The sequence below is a fragment of the Engraulis encrasicolus genome, chromosome 18 (assembly GCF_034702125.1).
Source record: "Engraulis encrasicolus isolate BLACKSEA-1 chromosome 18, IST_EnEncr_1.0, whole genome shotgun sequence".
NCBI classification, from domain to species: Eukaryota; Metazoa; Chordata; class Actinopteri; order Clupeiformes; family Engraulidae; genus Engraulis; species Engraulis encrasicolus.
The window spans coordinates 35620556-35640555 of record NC_085874.1 but is presented as its reverse complement, the minus strand read 5'-3'; the positions used below and the strand labels follow the sequence as shown (position 1 = coordinate 35640555).

The 20000-nt window shown below is 43.7% G+C and overlaps 1 protein-coding gene across 1 annotated transcript in view; it reads right to left on the bottom strand.

Moving 5' to 3' along the window:
• nudt14 (nudix (nucleoside diphosphate linked moiety X)-type motif 14) overlaps positions 1-20000 on the bottom strand; it is a 77215-nt gene that overhangs the window by 44437 nt on the left and 12778 nt on the right. The gene's annotated exons all lie outside the window — the stretch shown is intronic.

Sequence of the window (20000 nt, the reverse complement as noted above, 5' to 3'; positions counted from 1 at the left end):
CAACGAGACTGTCAAAAGGCTGTTGTTGATGTCATGGGCATGACCTTTAAAAGCCAACATCAGAGTGCCAGTCTTCTCCAGTCAGACTGAGAGCACACCAACTTTTGAGATAGACCATACCAGTCCATTAGGTTTTAGAGAGAGAGAGAGAGAGAGAGAGAGAGAGAGAGAGAGAGAGAGAGAGAGAGAGAGAGAGAGACAGACAGACAGAGTGTGTGTGTGTGTGTGTGTGTGTGTGTGTGTGTGTGTGTGTGTGTGTGTGTGTGTGTGTGTGTGTGTGTGTGTGTGTGTGTGTAGGGTACATAACAAGGTTTGTGTAGGGAAGTTGTAGCATTGCAAGGCTTTGGCAGTCTGGCAGTCTGGCAGTATTCCTCCAGTAGGCAAATACTGGCACACGCAGAAAGCAGGACAGCAGTCACTTTCCTTAAGACAGGGCAGGGCCTGGGTGATTTATTGATAGCAAATTGAGGTCGTAATAAAAAACAGGTCAATCACAATGATTTAAGTCAAAAAGAGAAAAACACGCACATCCGTCTCAATGAAAACTGAAAGAAAAGTCAGCGACACCAGGTGTCGCAGACTTTTCTTTCAGTTTTCACAATCACAATGATCTGTCTTGGGCAAATGTACAAGGTTGGCTCCGGATTGGGGTGAGGTGGTTGATAAAAACTATATTCATAACATCAATGTTATGGGGATGGTATGGGGGATCGTTTGGTTATGGCCAACTGTTGATACGGCACGGCAACATGGCATCATGACGATGCATATAAAAAAACGACACGGATTTTTACCGCATTCGCGTGTGAGCACCACAACTTTGCATGTCTCGCTAGCTTGTTTCGCTGTTAATGGCAAAAGCATAACTGCATCAAAGAAAAGGTGGGCGCACCTTGCATCAATTTTTCTTTATTTTTGTGCACAGACGCGTTTCGGCGTGTGGAAGGCACACGCCGAAACGCGTCTGTGCACAAAAATAAAGAAAAACTGATGCAAGGTGCGCCTCCCTTTTCTTTGATTCTAAGTATTTATTTGGGCCACCACCCTTAAAAGTTATCAAGAAACCTGAGTGAAGCCTGCTACCTATTATACTTGAAAAGCATAACTGCAGAAATATTGCTTTACTGACAGGTTAGGCTTAGGGATGGTTGTGGTCAGGGCACAGCTTAGCAGTTTGTCATCTAGTAACAGAAATTTGGCTAGCCTGCGTGAAAAGTTTGGTGAGGCGTTGCCCTCCACGGCTTAACAAGAAAAGGACCAATACGCAGAATGCACTGACTAGCACATTGGTAACACGCCTTTTTATCATGCCAGTCTGGACACGAATCAAATAAAGCCAAATTGTGGAATAGGTTATATACAATTTATGAACCACTAAAGTCGACAAAGCATGCTATGAGGAGAATAAATCATGATATTTTTTGCCACAGTGCCGTTTGTTTATTTACCGGGCATTGTGTTATTAGTTAGTTACCCAAGTTGTGATGTTGGCCATATTAACTCATACACCCATTCAAATCATAACATGTTAACAAGAAATAATTTCCTCCATCATTGACTAAATGGACCTTGGAACATAACCACAAATAACGAGAAGTCTTTAAGATTTTTTTTGTTGGTGAGAACAGTAATGGGGGATTTACAGTGGAGGAGAAGTAATGTTGTGCTGTGTCATGCTGTGCATATTGTGTTTTGTGGGAAAAAAACACAAAAAAACCTAATCACCTTTGCCCAGGAGCATGAACCAAAATGCAAAACACTTCAAGCAAAACATTCACAAGAACTGACTGGCTGACTGGCAAACCTGGGGCTGAAAACTCTTCTGCCAACTGTAGGTTTGCGGGGGTGCACACACACACACACAGGCACACGAACACACTCGGGCCAGCCCGAAGCATAAGCAAACTATGCGATGGCTTAGGGCCCCCACGCGACCAGGGGCTCCCAGTGAGCAGCAGATTCCAGGAAGAAAGGAACTCTCCACCATTTTCCTTAGTCATATATTTCTTTCTCATGTACCACTTACTATCACAATGGTAATAGGAGCCATTATATATCGGGAGATACCTCAATGACGGTGGGTACAACGTCATTTTTCATGTAGGCCTACCACTTAAAAAAAAAAAAAAAACCTACAATCTACAGACAGCCTACCTATGTCCTTAGATCCTACCCCTCGCTCGTGCAAGTAAATGAAGCTTATGAAGCATCTGATGCCGAGTGGGTGGTGGTGTGGGAGGGCCCCAGATGAAATTTTGCTTAGGGCCCCATAAAGGCTTGGGCCGGCCCTGACACACTCACACACACACACACACACACACACACACACACACACACACACACACACACACACAAGCCCCTAATCAGTGTTGCCAGATTGGGCGTTTTCCCGCCCAATTGGGCTGCTTAGGATGGCCGTCTGCGGGTAAAAATGGCACTAAAAAGTAAAAACCGTCCAATTTATGCCCATAGAAATCAATAGAATTTGGCGGGATCTAGTGCTTCCAGGTGGGTTTTGAGCATTTTTTGGGCTGTAAATAAGCAGCCTCATCTGGCAACCCTGCACTTAAGCACTGAGGTGCTACAAACTCATACATCTTGTGGCTCGTTAAGTACCAGCAACTTCTGCCATGTATTGACTCTTCTGATCAAAGACAGGCTTTAGATTGGTAACACGAGCACGCACACAATCACACAAATCACTGGTGGATAGGCCTGCACTGGCGATCTAGCATATAGGGCATTTTCCCAGTGGGCCACATGTCTTCAGGGGACGATGTTGTTATTATCTTCTTGTTTTTTCCCTCTGGGTCCCACTGTTTAGAAGTGACAGCCTATTGTTCCATCTTCAAAATGGACAGTGGACCGAGCCAAGTATGAAAGTGGCCTGTGTATCAAGGCTCTAAATTACCATTTTTCATCAGCAGTTAAAATGGCTAGTAGATATTAATCTGGTAACACCTTACTTGACGCCGGCGTCATATGTATGACATAAGAGTGTCATAATAGTGTCATGAACAAGTCATAAACATACAAGTCATATTGCCAATGTCATAAACGCTTTATGGCCATGAAAAGTTGACATCGTTAGGCCTGTCTTTGTCATAACCGAATTTCACCTAAAGACAAAGTCATACAATGTTTATGACATTGACATAATGTTTATGACACATGCATGACTGCATTATGACAATGTTATGACACCGTTATGTCATACGTATGACGCCGGCATCAAGTAAAGTGTTCCCATTAATCTTATAAGCCAAACACACTCTCACTAATGGGTCAACGTGGCTAGTAAGTAGGTCTTTTCTACCAGCCAAACTGCAAGTCAAACTGGGGTCGGTCGAGGCCAAAAAAGCCCATGCCGTTTTTTTTTTATTATTATTATTTTATCCTAATCCAGCCGTGCTGAAGGAAGATCCAAGCCAGACACAGAACAGGGGACAGAATTCAGGTGATGTCGAACTAGATGATGTCTGCTACCCTGGCAGCGGACACAGATGGCTGTGCTGCAGTCAGTCGAGACCACATACAATGCCATCCCCCGTTTCTCAGAAGCCGCTTCCAGAAAGCTTCACTGCACCACACCGCACTGCACTGCAACACGCCGCGCACCACATCACGCCGGCATTCAAAAAATGCAACCCATTCCTCATGCTCCGACGACCCAGGCGTCACTTGCCTGACTACCAGGGCTGTACCAGTCGTCTGGCATACAGGGAATTTTCTTGGTGGGCGGCAGACAGTTTTGTTTGTTTGTTTAGGACTGGGCTACAGTATACATGTTTTTTGTTGTTGTTTATAAACATGGTGTTGTGAGGAGGAGCAAGATACTGGTAGCTAAACATGTGTGAGACATTTTTTTATACTGACAGCGGTTTCCAACAATCAGAGGTAGAGTTGTGCGCAGCCAGGGAGAAACAAACAAAAAAAAGAAATCCCATTGGTCTATTTTCAATAAAAACGACTTGTATGTGCTAGTTTAAGCCAAAAATGCCTAGGTGCTTTTTTTCTGGTCCCAGTTTGACTATCAAGCAGGCAGAGGCTCGAGGCCCGCTAGGCTAAGCTAGCTACATTGGTTAATGAGAAACAAAGACCCCAGCTAATGGCTAAGGTGCATGATTAACTGGAAGGCGCTAACGCACTTAACGAGCGCGGTGGAAGTGTCCGCGCATAACGGCCTGAGGAGAAGAAAAAGGAGCGTGGCGGCATGGGAGGGTGGTGGCGGGCAGGAATTGGAGTGTGGCCGGCCGTGGAGGGGGCAGCGGGGTCATGTTTGCACTAGGGACACACGGCCACCTGGGCTAATGGCCCGTACACAGCTTTTTGGCTCGAAAATGAGACAGTTTTGGAGGGAGTGAGAAAAGGTGGGGGGCGAGGGGAGGGGAGGTAATGATAGCAGCGCTGACACCTTCTTGCCTCTCCGCCAAAAAAGGGCGCGCACGCACACACACCTCTTTAACATAGGCTATAGTTCATGTTGAATGCTGAAACATGCATATCATCTATGTCATGCCGCTAATTCAAGGGTCAAGTCACTGTCAATTTCTTTTTGTGCACAGGTCAAACAAAGAAAAACGGTCTTTGCAGGTGATTGTTACAAGATTGTGTAGCATGTTTTCAAAGGTTAAGAATATTGCTCAACTTTTCAAAGCATTCCAAGATCATAAGCCATGCAGCAATAACAAAAATGCTGTTTCAAAAGGTAACTGCATAATTTTCATTTCAACCCAATATGTTTGCCTTCCTTATATTTCCAAAAGAGAAAGATATTTTTCAGATCATTGTACAGTATGTATTTGAGGGCTTTGTTTGTTACACTTCAAAAATTGATTTATAAAATATCACATGACAGTATCCATGACATCCAAGACAGTAGTGGCCAGTAAATAAGCAGGGAACCACAATAAAAGATGATTAAAAAAAACTCTCGAGGGTATTATGGAGCGGAAAATGTACCCACATCAACTCTTTAAATCATTTCACCATATCTGTGTAGGTGTAAGAAGAAGAAGAAGAAGAAAAAAAAAACGTCTTTTCTCCACAGAAGACGCATTGCGAAATGTGGATAAGAGGAGACCGCATTCCTTAACAAGCATGTACTTGACAGCATAGTTGTGGAGGTGGGCCTTGCCTTGCATATGCATGAGGGTTCGATTCGCACCCAATTACCTACAACAACCTCAGCGGACACTTTCATAGAGACCTGCAGACTCTGCATGGACAACTGCCAAGGTTAGTAAAGAGCCACAGCTTGTACTGTACTGCACTGTAAAAAAGCAAGGCTTTCCCTTTTGGAAGCCGGCCTGAGCTCTCCCATCTCATCTCTCTACCCTCAAGGATGGTCTGCATGGGACTTTCATAGAAATCCTATGTGATACTAGTAGAGCTGATCCGCAAAGGAAAAATCAGGCAAAAAGGGGGAAGGGTTCCCCCAGCACTTTATAGTTAAGGCCTTGACAGCAAATATCCACCACCTTGACTTGGACCGCTGAAAAGATTCATATGTTTTGTCTGTGTTTAATTTCTAAAGTTGCTGCAACAGAAATGTGCACACATTAATAGTTTTTCAAGATAGATCACATCACAACTGCACAACGCAAGCCGAGCCTTTCCAAACATGACAGTGGCATGTCCCTGATACCATCTCACCCTGCGTTACCTTGTTACCGAAAAAGTCTGCGGGAAACACTGGGACGATTTCATTCCCAAAACCACATGGGAGGGGGACTGACAAAAACTCAGCGCTTAGAAGGCACAGGGGAAATATTAGAGTGAATAGATTAGACATGATGGCAAATCCCAAGAGAGAAGAAAGAGAGGGGAATGAAGATCGACCCCAAGGTGAATTAAAACAGCCTTCAGTAAGTACTTTTATATCGATTGATCACCCGCCGAACTCCATTATCAGGCCTGCGACTGTGACCTTTATCGGCAATCAATTGCTTTTACTAAAGAAGAAGAAGCAGAGAGAAAAAGGCAAGTGTGATATGTCCCAAAAAATATTCCATATTATGAACATGACGTGAAGAGGGTCAAGCAAGCACTTACAATGGGTTTGCAATATCCAAACGCATTACAGGGTGCATGACTACTAAGAATTGTAAATTTATGTACGAGTAGGTTAGTTGTGTGTGAGTGTGTGTGAGAGAGATATTATTGTCAACGTCTAATTTAAATGTTTTAGTTGAACTGCACATTGGAGACTGGTCAAACGCAATTTCTCACTTCTGTGCTAAACCTGTTACATGGATTTTTGACAAAGTACACTTGACTTGACTACTAATACACGAGTCTGCCACATCTTTCCAGGCTGTGCCCTCCAAGTGACGCAACACTTTCAGCGTTGCAACTAGTCAGGTCAAGAGCAATGCAAGTACTTTCTGAGTTCCCGCAAATACGGGAACTCCTCCCACTTTGTCGATAAGCAAACAACCATAAGCAAACCAAGGGAGGCAGGTCAACCACGCCGTTTGGGAAACGTTAATTGTATTGCTCTTGGTCAGACCAAATCTCGAAGAGATTTGAACGTCGATGACAGTCAGGCTATGCCACATCAAGCACAAATGGAAAAAAATAGCTAAGATTGACTGGAGCCGAAGAATTACTGTATTGAGAACAGTGCTGTATCACGTTCGGGATCGAGAAAAGGCCTTTCATCTTTGACTTATTACTATGCCACAGAGTACATTAATCATAATGACAGGCAGCTACAATAATGTGCAATTTTCCTCATAACTGCTCACAGTCGCAGTTTAAACACCCCCCCCCCCCCCACCACCACCACCCCGATACATATACACACACACACACACTCACACACACTACCCCTTTCGCTCACCTTCGTTCTATTTCTAGGGGGTAATACGGTTGACACATAATAAAAAGGTTCAAGGAGGTTCAAGAAGGTCTCAATTCTCTTCAGTTCCACACACGAACACACACACACACACACACACACACACACACGAACACACACACACACGCACGCACGCACGCACGCACGCACGCACGCACGCACGCACACACACGCAGGCACTTCTGAAAAAAAACACCTTTTAACGAGGGGCAAACATAGGTGTATGTGTGTAGTGTGTGTGCTGCGTGTGCTGTGTGTATATGGTTGCAGTGTATGGTTGCCCAGACTAGCAAGGGCAGCTTCCTAAGTGAGTCAGTGAGCGTGTCCCGTGCTCTCCTACTCCTCCTCCTCCTCCTCCTCCTCGTCATGGTCCGTCATCACTCCTGGCCCGCGGCCTCCACCAGGGCCGCTGGCAGCATTGACTGGGCCCGGGACAAAATCCTCTTTAAGGGCCCCCCTCTCAGAACATATAATGCAATGGGGGCCCAATTCTGACTCCCTCCCTTGGCCTGAGATGTATGAAGTAGAGGAAGAGTACGGTACTTTTGTGGATGTAACAACACTAATAGCATATTACAAGGTTGGAAGCGTTTTGCACTTTCATCAATAACAGTACTTATACTTCTACTAAACAAAGGCCTGCAAAGAGCCACCATCGTGTGGATTTTTTCTAAGAAGCATATATGCATTGCAGCATATCAACCACCAATTACTGATTAATTTATGGGCGCCACTTGACGTCTGACCCCACACATCTCCTCCATGGGCCTGAGACAACTGACCTCTTTGCAGCGCAGCGCACCACCCCTCCCCCTCCCCCTTCTCCATCCCATGCATATTCATTGCAGCATATAAACCGCCAATTACTGATTAATTTATATGGGCATTTAGATGTCCTTGCACCACTTGACGAAGTCTCTGAGCAGAAAAACCCATCTTTGACCCCACACATCTACTTCCATGGGCCCGGGACAACTGACCTGTTTGTTTGCAGCGCACATCACCCCTCCCCCTTCCCCCTTCCTTCACCAGAGTTTACTCAGGTAGGTAACAGGTAGCACACAGGTAACAGGAGAGGACGAGATCCACTGAAGATGAGATGAGCTCCATTTGGCTGCTGTTGCTCCTGCTGGAGCTTCTTCTTCTTCTTCTTCTACGCTTCAACAGGTCTGGAGGACACACGAGTGCGGATCAAAGGCAGGAGGCAACGCTTCGACGACATGCAGGCCTCTGTCTGTCTGTGCGTTAGGAAATGACTGATCTCTCTGCTCCATAAAGGCATGTGTGCGCGCGCGCACACACACACACGCACACACACGCACACACACGCACACACACGCACACACACCTGAGTGAAGTAGTTCCAGGTAAGTTCCAACGAAAAAAGGGTGTCACTGATGCCTAAACCGGGGAGTTCTTCTTTAAAAAGAAAAGGAAAAGCCAGATGCTGACAGACGTGGAAAAAAGGCGTGAAGAAACCCTACACATCACTGAATGCCTTCCACCCACCCACTTACCGAAGCAAGACAGAGAGAGGTCAATACCCTGTCAGTAAAAGCGACTCCAACCCTACTCTTCTCAAGTGAAGGACATGACTGGATTGGCCATAAGGCATACATTTCCCCGGTGGACTGTTGATGCTTTTGGCCTGTTCCTCCCCTCAATACAGCAGTATCAGTCCTCATGTCGCTACAGCTGATCTCCAAGTCAGAATTGAACATTAATTTCGGTTGTTGTGGTCAAAATAGCTTGTAATAGATAACTTAAACTGTTGTCATGGGCTTCATTGTCTCTCTCAATGCCTGGCGGACCAGTCTTGACTGAAAATGCCCGGCCTGCTTTTTCATCCCAGTGCAGCCCTGGTGAGGGGGAATCCTCCTGCTCCATCAGTCTGTCATCAAAAGCCAACGCCCAGCCGTCACGAGGCAAGGTGGGGATGAATTGGCAACATCATACTTTTGCACCAAGTGAAACCTAGCCTGGAGGCAGGCAAAGCTGCTGAAATGGCGTTTTCGTTTCAGATTTTTCTTCTTCTTCTTCTGTATATAGGCAGGCCTGTGTCTTCTGTTTTTTGTCTTGTGATGTTATGTTATGTGTATGTCCGTCTTAAACGAGGGGATGCAAAATTAATTTCAGTGAAAACTGACAATAAAGTCTAATCGTATCGTATCATATTTTCTGTCTTTCATTTTTGTCCCCTTTTTCTTTATATTCCAGGGACGCCAAGGCTGTTCCCAGATGGCCGTGAAATGCTCTCTCAGGGATGCTTGGTGAGTGTGTGCGAAAAAAAAAGAAAGAAAGAAAGAGAAAACGTAAAAGGCCCCCGGGGGGACTGTGATCCAAGGATTACAATGCAGAGGGACAGGGTTCAGAGGGTGGGCTCACTGTGGTACTAGGGTGAGGCCGGGCAGGGTGGAAGAACCCACCAGAGAATACACCACAGCACACCACATCACACCATAGGACACCACATCACACCGCAAAAAAACCCTTCAAATTAATGTGGTCTCTTGCCCCCTCACACACGCACACGCACACACGCACACACACACACACACACACACACACACACACACACACACTTCACCCTTTGCATGAACTAAAGGCCCAGGCAATTGAATGGGAGTTTGAAGGTGGGTGTGGTTGGAGGGTGGGGATGGGAGGGGAGTGAGTCGTGTTCTTTCAGGGTGCTTAAAGTCTAATTACCGATGGCCAGGGAGTTGATAATGCTATGGCAGCTGGACAGAATTCAATTTAGCTGTGCACGATGTGGCCGGCCGCTGACAACCAATTGGGGTAGGGGGTGGGGGTGGGGTCAATGGTTCATTCCCACCAAGTGCTCCCTCACAGAGACTTACAGGGATTTAGATCACATCACTCGCTACAGCGACTTTCCTACCCACCCAGCAATCAGGTGCTGTGGCAATGCATTTATTCATCTGTGTGTGCGTGTGTGTGCGTGTGTGCGTGTGTGTGCGTGTGTGCGTGCATGCGTGTGTATTGGGGAGAAAGTGAGAGAGCGTGTGCATGTGTGAGGGGGGTGAGAGAGAGAGATAAAATAGACAGAGAGAGAGAGAGAGAGAGAGAGAGAGAGAGAGAGAGAGAGAGAGAGCGAGCGAGAGAGAGATGGGGTATGTGTGGAGGTGAGAGAGTGACAACATATGCACAGTTGGGTGATTCTCACGAAACGTGCAACAAAGGTGTTTTGACAACCATTTTTTCAAAATGCTTTTTTGGTTGAATTTCTTTTTGAATCAGTTACATCAAAGTGTACAGTTACTAAGCACAATAATATCAACTTACCTGACAACTTTTTAAAACACATTTTTTAACGTTTTATAGGTCCATGTCTGCTAAAATGCTCATTACCGCAATTTTTTTCTTTCATGAAATGTATTAGGACACTTAATTGTTCTAACAGTTGTGTTCATTGAATATTGATAGTTGTACTAGGGGCTACATAAAACACTCAAAAAAGTTTTTTTCTTATTATTTTAGTTTAAGAATTTTACCATTTTACCTCATTACCGCAATAGGATCATTTGTTTTCCTCTTTAATTTCAGAATACATCAGTAAAAACCTACAATTTCGGTCCAAAAATATACTGAAGTGAAAGAAACATGAAAGGTACTGTGTTCATAAAAAAATATACATGAATACAGTTTTCCTTTAGTACTTTTTTTTTTCCAATTAAGTGCTCATTTCGGTAATGAGGATATGTTTCGGTAATGAGAATGAGTTTTCGGTAATGAGAATAAGGAGAAATAAATTGAACTAAAGCCAAATATTAGTAAATGTGTTATTGGTTATTATTATTAGCACAACGACAGAGCCTCCAGGGCAGAACTAATCAAATGACACCTAATAAGATGATAAATATATTCTATATAAAACCATTCATTAAGCTACTGAAGGATATTGGGATTCAAGACTTAACCAAATATGACACATTTTGTAAAGGAATCTTAGAAAATACATTTGCAATACAATTAAGTTATATTCAGGGGAACTAGAGAAGGTGGGGTCTGTTTTAAAGGTGGCTGCCTTCAATATAGGCCTAAAGTGCTGGGGGAAATCCTAGTTTGTTTTATTAGTACGGCTCTCTGAGAACTTTTACGGCCCTCGGATGAATTTGAAGAGGCCCCTCGAATGAAAAAGGCTCCCCACCCCTGCAGTAGGTGAATAGGCGAGGCCCCTCCTGGGCACCAAAGTAACATCATAGTACAAGGGGTGAAGGCCAAGGGGTGCACTCTGAGTAAGAAAGCCCATTGGGAAACTCCCATTGTCATTGTGACACAACACTCCACAGCACACAAGTGAACACTGCATATACTGCACACAATGAAATTGCATTTATGCTCACCGTGCAAGGGGGCAGCCTCAGTGGTGCCCCATGGGGAGCAGTGCGGTGGGATGGTACCATTGCTCAGGGTACCTCAGTCATGGAGGAGGATGGGGGAGAGCACTGGTTGATTACTCCCCCACCAACCTGGCAGGTCGGGAGTCGAACCGGCAACCTCTGGGATGCAAGTCTGAGCCTAACCGCTCACCCATGACTGCCCTTTATAGTTATAGTTATAGTTTTAGTTTTCCATTCATCAAAACACCGGAGGGTAGCCACCTGATGACCCAATGAAGCGCATACATCCCACTCCTCATCCCCACCCTGAATATGATATCACAACTCACCACTGATCTCTCCAGCCAAAAATTTATAGTGGACCAGAAATCTAAATCTGTTATGAGAAGGGAAATCATGTCGCAGTGCGAGGTCGTGCACTGGACTTTTTTTCTGACTCGGCGCGAAACCGGCAACTAGGAAGTAGGAAGTAGAAGGAACAGGAGCTGGAATAGAGTAGGTTGTATGGTATGCCGGTTCGGTACACTTGATTTTTAGGGGTCACAGTTCGGTACATTTTCGGTACAGTTCACCATAATACTGTCCGGACCAAAGCCGGAATTCACTATGAACGTTATGTGTTATGAAATTATCACTGAAACACCACTAACTGTTTGAGTTGCAAATTGCACACTAATGGCAGTCAGGATCTGACTCCCGATTCCGTGACCCGCCAGTGATCTCCCCCATCCTCCTCCATGACTGAGGTACCCTGAGCATGGTATGCTCCCGTTCGGGGCGCTTATTGGGGATGAGGCATAAATGCGGGTGAGGCATAAACTACCATTCTGTTGTGTGCAATGTGCAGTGTTCATGTGTGTGCTGTGGAGCGCTGGATCATGACAATGGGAGTTGTAGTTTCCCAAGTGGGCTTTCACTTCACTCACATTTTTTAAAAAGAAAAAGTGTTGGTTTTCAGGACAATATCAGACATGCCCATAATTAGTATAGGGTGCATGAAAAAACAAAATTAAAACGTTGCAAAATCCTGCTCTTCTCTTGCAGTATTGTTCCTTTGAAAATACCCTAACTTCCTTTTCATTTTCTAGCATGTTTGATACTTGTCAAAAGGTGGCACAATAGACTTGGAATTTTGAATTGCTGTTAATGGCATTTTCAGCTAAATCAGTGCAAGTGCATTTTGAGGCTGTTTTGATCCCGTTACCTTTCCACTTACTCAGGACATCAAGAACTCACAGCATGACTAAAAGATGGGTACATGGGTGTTTGAGCATGGCTTAAGGATCAGAGTATGGGGGCTGAAACCTTCCTAAAGGCTGCAAAAAACATGCATGAGGAGTTTCTAATTTGGGAAAGGCAACTAGAGCATTCCTCCAAATGATTCTTCTTACTAGTTTTGATTGAAATATTCTAAAAACTACTTCTTGCTGAATTCGCTAAATAGGCCTATTCACTGCTATTTCAAATGCCAAGCCTTTTGTGCCACCCTTTAACAATGATCAAATTGGATCCAAAACTTAGATTTTGGAAGGAAGTCAAGTCAGTAAAAAAGGATACTTCAATACTCAAACCCACTAGGGTATGACAACCAAACACAGGAAGCAAAAAAATCTGTCAATCTCTGGAAAAGCACATGGACTTGAAGTGATCGATTTTCTCCCAACTTGTTCCCTTTTTGCCATCTACGCAATCTGACAACTTCACTGCGAGTGCTGGGTTCGTTGTTTGCCATTGCCTTTGCATTGGGTGACATCACTAGGCAGTTTGATTTTTTTTTTTTGCATTAAAGGACCACATTTCGAGGGTGGAATATTGATTCATGGATTGACATATGAGCAAGAATTAAGTTGCTACTTGCTCTCAATGAACTTTCACAACAGGGTTTCTGGCCCATAGTCGATTGTTGTTCTTCCAAGGGTGGGACAAAATATAAATGTCACCACAACATTTGCCAGAAAGGATGAGAACAGAAAAAATGGTCTATGAACAACACCTGTATGACCACTCAATTTAGCTTATGTAATGTATGGGGCGATGATCACTTTTACAGACAAACCCCCATTAGAGCTATTGCATATGTTAGGCATTTACTTTTGCTTTGTTTACTTACAATATTGTATATCGAATATTGATTCAATACAATTGCATATTTTAACCCGAAATGGATGCAATGTAAGTGCTTTAACTGTAATTAAGTGACATAGTGACAATATTTATACTGCAAAAATATAATTTGTATTTAAGGTTGCAGTTGCATGTTTAAAAATGTAAATAAAAAAAAGTGAAATGGATATATGTCATGAAAATATATTCTAAATGTAAATCACCATAGAGTCTCATTACCGAAATTGACAATCCTCATTACCGAAAGGTACTTAAAACATTGCGGTAATGAGAATGTGTATTGCGGTAATGAGATGGCTCAGCACAATAATGCTAACTGTAACTTGAGTAATTATGAAATAGCTAATTCATGACCATTGTTGAATTCTGAAAAGGAATACCCTATTACCAAGCAAGTTTAAAATGAAAAAAACTTTTTCATTTTGAAATATTGACTAATTTCGGTAATGAGAACCACTTTTGTCGTATTTGCATATTTTTGAGACAAATTGTGACATTTTACAGGCACAAACAATAAGGCTGACTAATCATGTAGCCATCTTGAATCTCCTGTTGGTACACATCAATTGTAGGTAGTTTCAGCTCATATTGAAATTCTGATGGCTTTTAATTGTAGCTCTGAAATATATTGCGGTAATGAGAAGAAAAACTTGGGGACACGATCTTTTCTTGACATATTCATTAGTGTTCATTATTTAATTTGCCAACAAGGAACACTTAATGAAACTTCAGACATAGACCAACGCTCTTGTAGTGTCATTTACGTATTTTAATTTTTTTTATTATGTTTTAACCTAATTCAAAGACCAGAAATTTTGTCGGGACACATTTCGGTAATGAGAATTTGCCTATAAAATGCATAAAAAGTGGAAAATAAAAATAACATTTTTTAAAATGAACTAGTGTACCAGAAAGTACACGTCTTGCTCTACAGTAATGTATATTATCAAAAGAATCCATGTCATATTTAACCATTAAAACCTCATTGCCATTGATTTTTTTAGCTTCGTGAGAATCACCCAGTTGGACTTGCCTAATGTATGTGCACTGCAGCACTGCTAACAGGTCAGTGGGGAAGGACTGCAGGTTGTTAAGAAGATGCTAATGTAACCATCAGAATGACCTTCCCCTTCAAGCCAGTGAGACCATAAAGCCAGGCTCAAACTACACAACACCAGATTGTGTGTCCGATTTTGACGTCGGGGTGCACTGCACACTGGAAGAGAATCGCAACCGTCAGTCTGATCCCTGCTCCCAACCACCGAGACAATGCCCGACGTTCTATTTCCAGTCGCAAATATGAAACAGTGTTTGATTTCTACCATTTGCGATCGGCGACTCTTTGAGCTGCTTAAGTTCCATCTTAGAACCTCGGCCGCGACGAGGAAATCTTTCCCGACAATCGCTTGGGGGATAACGTTCCAGCGATTGTCGTAAGGGGGGTTTTCAGCCGAGATTCGGGGCGATAGTAGTGTAGTTTGAGCCAGGCTTAAGACTAGTAACACTGAAATAAGTACGTAGATATTGAGGAAGACCATGGACAAACTCACACACACAAAGAACACTAGTCAAGAACAATAATAAACTCTCCTGTCCTAATGGCAGCCAAACAGCAGCCCTAAATGAGAAGTAGGCCTAAGCTACAACATCAGTGTGTGTTTGTTTGTCGGGGCCAACAGCCTACCCATGGCTTTGTGAGGGGCCGGGAGGGGGCGTGCCGACGTGGAGCAAATAAGGACTAATTAAGGAGCGCCCGGAAAACCATCGGGGCCTGGTGGACGCCATGACGCGTGTGCTTGAGGGTGAGACAGACTGGCAAGCCTGACAAACTTGAAGACTTGAGAGAATGGTTTTGTGAACATGAGTTAGACCAGTGGATCTTAAAGGACCAGTTCTTCAGTCAATTTCAACATGCAGTTGTAATGCTCACACTACCCTGGACTTGTCAGTACCTGAGGGTTTTTTTTTGTCTTCTTCAGCCTTTTCCGAGATCTTGGTCATTGTAATGGGTGCAGCGCTTTGTTTACATTTTAAAAAAAAACTTTTTTATTTATTCCCAAAAACATCCGAAAGGTTACACAACATCAGCAGACAACTAGCAAACAGCGTTACCTTTTGGGAAAATATTTGGAGTAGGCCTATGTTAATTGTTTTAAAATGTAAACAAACACTGCCCCCATTAGAAAAGCTCATATCTCGGAAAGGGCTTAGTCGAAAAATGTGGCATCACCGGGTACTGGTCAAGGGTAGCGTGAGCAATACAACAGCATGGAATACTGGAATAGGGTCATTTCACATGAAATCAGACACTTTGGGACTCGACCGAAACGGATTTCAATCATACTTGCTGTGCCTGTTTAGTAGCAAGGTAGCACACCAGAACTGCATTTGTGTGAATCTGACACCAATATTAAGGGAGAAACAGACTAGCAAAGGTTCACATATGAGGGTAGGACACTACGCATTCAGCCTTGATTATATCAGTCCGTGTAGGTTAAGTCACAAAAATATGTCCGTGGTGTTATTTGAAAGCTCTTTTCTGGCTCTACAAATTACACAAACTGCATGGAACACAACAACCCTCAGAATATGAATGATCATAAATTGAAAAATTAAAAAATGAATATAAAAAAAACGTATATTTTAAAAGGCGAGCAAGCGAAAAGCTAGCTTTGTGCGTGTACGCCGCTTAAGCTGGTGAACCAGGTTTCGATTCCTGGCCTGGTCATCCGGGTCATCTCTATCCCCATCTTTCTCCCCATTCGCTTCCTGTCAACCTCTCCTACTGTCCTATCATCAATAAAGTCGAAAAGACCAAAAAATCTTTTTTTTTTCTTTTTAAAGAAAGAAAGACTGAGCTAGACCGTTTTGAGTGAAAAGGCCTATTGCGAGGGCCCATTCGTTTCTCTGATCTTCGACCCACGTGTGCAAGGCAAGGGAGGTGAAGACTGGAAGAAGAGAAAGAGAGAGGGAAGGAAAGAAAAATAGAGAGGAGGGGGGGTGGTGAGTAGAGAGGGAGGGGTGAAATGAAAGAAAAGGGAACAGAAGGGAGATCAGCCTCTTTGTCTCCATCTGCTGTTTTTGCAAACTCCCACCCCTTGCTGTGCAGCAAAACCCTCCGCCCCGACCAACCCACCCCCCCACCACACACACACCACACAAACAAACACACACACACACACACACACACACACACACACACACACACATACACACACACACACACACACACCATCTACCCTCCATCTCACAGGTGTTGGATGACATTCCTACCAACCAAAGGCATCACATCCAACTCACCTTCAGCTCTCCCCCATCATCATGCATGTTTTTCTTTAACAAAAGGGACACTGGTGTAATCTCCAGGTGGTCAGCACAGCAGCATGCATTGCCATAAGGCTGGGCTGGGGGGTGGGGAACCGTTTGCATTCAAGGGCCACTTTAAATGTTATTAAGTCCTCCAAGGGCCGTGACTATGAAAACAAACCAGGATTTCCACCTGCACTTTAGGCCTATACTGAAGGTGGCCACTTTTACAACAGACCCCCACCTTCACTAGGTCCCCACTAAGCAACTTCCAAGATTTCACATGTCATATTTCAAGTCATATTTCATGTGAAACGGCGTAACATTTAAATTATGCTGTATCAGGGGATGGATGAGACAACTTCAAGGGCCTCGAGGGGTTTCATTGGGGTTTCTACATTGGGGCTTCTAGCCACATGCTCCCTTTTTAACAAGGCAAGGCAGCAAGACAGGTGACTGGTACGAGACATGTTAATTGAAATTTATACCTTGAGGTTTAATGCCTACGGATTATTCAACTGGAAACAGTGTATCATTCCCACCTGGGGTGGATTTCTCGAAACCAAAGTTGCTTACTACATTAGCTATTTAGTTGTTTTCAATGCATTTTCCCATTGGTAACTACCGAAGTTGCTAACAGGCTAGCAACTTCTCTTTTGAGAAACTCACCCCTGTACAGGTTGGGATCTCCCCACAGTCCTCATTGTCAGACAGTCAAGTCCTACATACTCACACACAGCAGCTAAGCTTACTACAGCTCCAGGCCTTTTTATTAGAATACAATGAAAAAGTTGATTTATTTCCATAATTCCATCAATAATGTTAAACTGTCATGGATTGTAGATTCATGGCCCAGTTTTTTAACTATTCCAATCATTATTTTTTTTATTTTTATATACGTTGGACTTCCAGCTAAAAAAAAACCATGAATTGGGGAATTCACATTATTAGAATATTGTTATAAAATCAAATTTTTCTTCATCAAAATTCGGGTCACATTATATCAGTTGAAATTTGGTACTTTCTACATAACATGCAATGGTCAATACTTGGTTAGGACATTCTCTGTCTTCATAATGGCCATGATGCGTTTAACATTGAAGTCAATGGAAAAACAGTGCATGGCAGTTATGGAAGCCCAGATATCCTTGATGCTTTGCTGTCAGCTGTTCTTGTTTGTTGACCTGGTACCCCACACTTCACTCTTCAATATACCCTGTAGATTTCCATGCCACGTTTTGGCGCTAACTCACCAGTTTAATTCTAAATAACCAGAAATGAAACCCCATTGAAAATGAAAGGGGTTTAATTTCTGTTGAGTTAGAATTAAACTGGTGAGTTAACACCAAAACGTGGCATGGAAATCTTCGGGTATATTGAAGAGGGAAGTGTGGGGCACCAGGTCAACAAACAAGAACAGCTGACAGCAAAGCATCAAGGATATCTGGGCTTCCATAACTCCCATGCACTGTTTTTACCATTGACTTCAATGTTAAACGCATCATGGCCATTATGAAGACAGAGAATGTCCTAACCAAGTATTGACCATTGCATGTTATGTAGAAAGTACTAAATTTCAACTGATTTAATGTGACCCGAATTTTGATGAAGAAAAATGTGATTTTATAACAATATTCTAATAATGCGAATTCCCCAATTCATGGGTTTTTTGAGCTGGAAGGCCAACGTATATAAAAAGAAAAAAAAATAATGATTGGAATAGTTAAAAAACTGGGCCATGAATCTACAATCCATGACAGTTTAACATTATTGATGGAATTATGGAAATAAATCAACTTTTTCATGGTATTCTAATAAAAAGGCCTGGAGCTGTATGTTGTTCCTGGTCTTTCTAGAGCAGTGGTTTTCAAAGTGGGGGCCGGGGACCCCTGGGGGGGCGCAAAGCGATGCCAGGGGGGCCGCGGCAGGTTGGCAGGAGAAATACAGCAAAATAAAATGAATAATTTAATAAATTGAAAAACTTAAGTAGACAAAAGTACTTAAATGGATTGAGGAATGCACCAACTTCATCAAATTGTGAAACCGGGTGCACAGGAAAATAGTGTCGAACTGCCCATATCAAGGGGGCCTTGGCTGGACTCTATTGGGCCTCGTCATGGCAACGTTTGGGAAGCCCTGTACTAGATAGAGCACGGGGCTCTCAAACTCAAACAGCTGGCTGATGGATGGCCTCCGCTCAGACTTGTCAATTTCCAGCGTCTCCAGGGTGGTGTCGTATTTCCAAAGCCAGGGAGCCAGTGGAGTGGAGTGGAGTGGTGTGAGCGACGCGGGCGAGCAAGCGAACGGTGGGTGGAAGGGAAGGGAAGGGAAGGGGTGCCTGGCCTAGCCCTGTCAAGCACTACTGCTGCTGCTGCTGCTGCTGCTGCTGCTGCTTGACTGCCGACAACAAAGCGAGTCTATTTTTGGGAGCCAAAGTTTTTTTTCTGAGTCTTTTGTTTGTTTCTTTTTCTTTCTTTCTTTCTTTCTTTCATTTCCTTTCCTCTTTGCTGCAACTAGAAACCGACCAACTCCCGCAGCTCCAACTTGAGCAACAGCGAAAGACAAGACGGATTACAAATGGCCGAAGCATGTTTCTGTTTTGTGTCGTTTCGAGGCAGTTAACGACGTGAAGCACTGACTGTACTCTGAGTAAAATTTATGAGTAAAAGAGTGATTTACGAGAGCATTTCAGGGTAATCCCCCACAACCACCACCACCACCACCATTCCTTCACGTCATATTGTTTCCCTGAAACAATCCACAATCTCGCAGGGAAGTGATACACAGGAACGAAAATACAATGGCCTCTCAATGGCCACCCAGCTAAAACAGTGCCTTTTCCCCGTTAAACCTCCACCCCGCGTCGATAAAGACGTGGCACCGCTCTCTATAGTGGGAAAGTGTTCCCTCCTGGGTCCCCTGTCGCCATCGACCGAGACCAATGTCCCAACTCTAACTCTACAAGGACCAAATGAATGAGAGAGGGTCACAACAAAGTCAAACAGAGGACTGACCGTGGGCAAGGCCATTTCTATAAAGGCCTTTATCTCATCCTCTACATCTTTGCCTAGCGTAGTTGCTGCTATCGCCATACAGTCACAGGTTTCTCACAGGTTTCTCACACACACACACACACACGCACACGCACACACACACACACACACACACACACACACACACACACACACACACACACACACACACACACACACACACACACACACACGCACACGCACACGCACCTTCTATAATAATATAATAATATAATAGATGGTCTATGCTAGAGTGTGTGCACGCACAAGAGGAAATTTGAAGGGACATTTTCTGGGGTTGAATCTAAAGTCAGT